Raw genomic sequence first — 1143 nt, 5'->3', positions numbered from 1 at the left:
CTTGCCCGGCGGATAAGACGGCACTGGGCCAGGGAAGGAGCGAGGCAACGTGGGCAGAGACTGGGCCCAGACCACGGGTACCTCCCGGTCCCCTGTCTGAGCCTGCACGCCTCACCAAACCCCCCAACGCCCCTGTCAATTTCCCGGCTGCCTCCCCAGGGTGTGGTGAGGAAGGAGAGGAGGAAGGGGTCGCTCTTCTTAAGAAGCGTTTCTGCATTTGACTGCCCTGGTCTTAGTCGCAGCCCACCACGGCATCTGCCATCTTCCTTCCGGCATACGACCTCTTAGTCTCCGCACACGGGATCTCGGTTCTCCAACCAGGATCCAACCCATCCAGCCTGCAGTGGAGCGCAGAGGCTTACCCACTGGACCACAGGGAAGTCCCACGCTGGCGAAATGTGCCCACCAGCGCCCACCGAGCGCCAGCCCTGGGGGAGGCAAAGGCTCTGCTTTCTCCCTTCTCCCTTCTCCCTCCCGGCGTGAAGCCGGGGCTCTCAGGACCTGTCCACCTCCAGGGCCCTTTTCCTCTGCTCGTGAGACACCCACTGCTCTTAGCGTGGAGAAGAGCGCCTTCCCAGGCCTCCGTGATCTGCGGCGCACCCTGGGCTTGGCCTGCACTGCCGCCGGGGGTCCCAACGGCCATCACCTTGGCCTGGATGACTCCCCTCCTTCCCCGTCCGTACCGCATCCTCCGTCCTCCAGCCAGAAAACTCTCCTTACACCCAGGCATCTGATCTGACCCTGGGGTCGCCCTTCCGACCTCAGGGCCGCTCCTTTCCACCCTTCGGGGCCCTGCGTTGCTTGGCAGGGGGGTGGGGCCGGCACCCAGCCTGGGACAGAGTCAGGCTCGGCTCCTCGCTGGCCGCACTACCTTGGGGGTAAACGCTTGGCCTCCACTTCTGTCTGCTTCCCAAGAGTGTTACTTAACGTTGTTTGCTCAGCGAGGATCCTGCCCCACCCGCCCCCGTGGGAAGCATGCCCTGCACAACCCCTTCCCCATCGCATAGGCGCTGAGCGGCGTCTGAAAGCGTCCCGCTCCTTCTGCGCACCTCCCGCGGCCAGGACCGCTGGGCACCCACTGTGCGCCACGGCCTGATTCCACCGCGTCTCCTAGCGCCGCCGCCCCCCGCACCCGCCGAGCGG

Source organism: Ovis canadensis, chromosome 17, assembly GCF_042477335.2.
Source record: "Ovis canadensis isolate MfBH-ARS-UI-01 breed Bighorn chromosome 17, ARS-UI_OviCan_v2, whole genome shotgun sequence".
Lineage (NCBI taxonomy): Eukaryota > Metazoa > Chordata > Mammalia > Artiodactyla > Bovidae > Ovis > Ovis canadensis.
The sequence above is the reverse complement of the archived record's forward strand: the minus strand, read 5'-3'. Positions refer to the sequence as shown.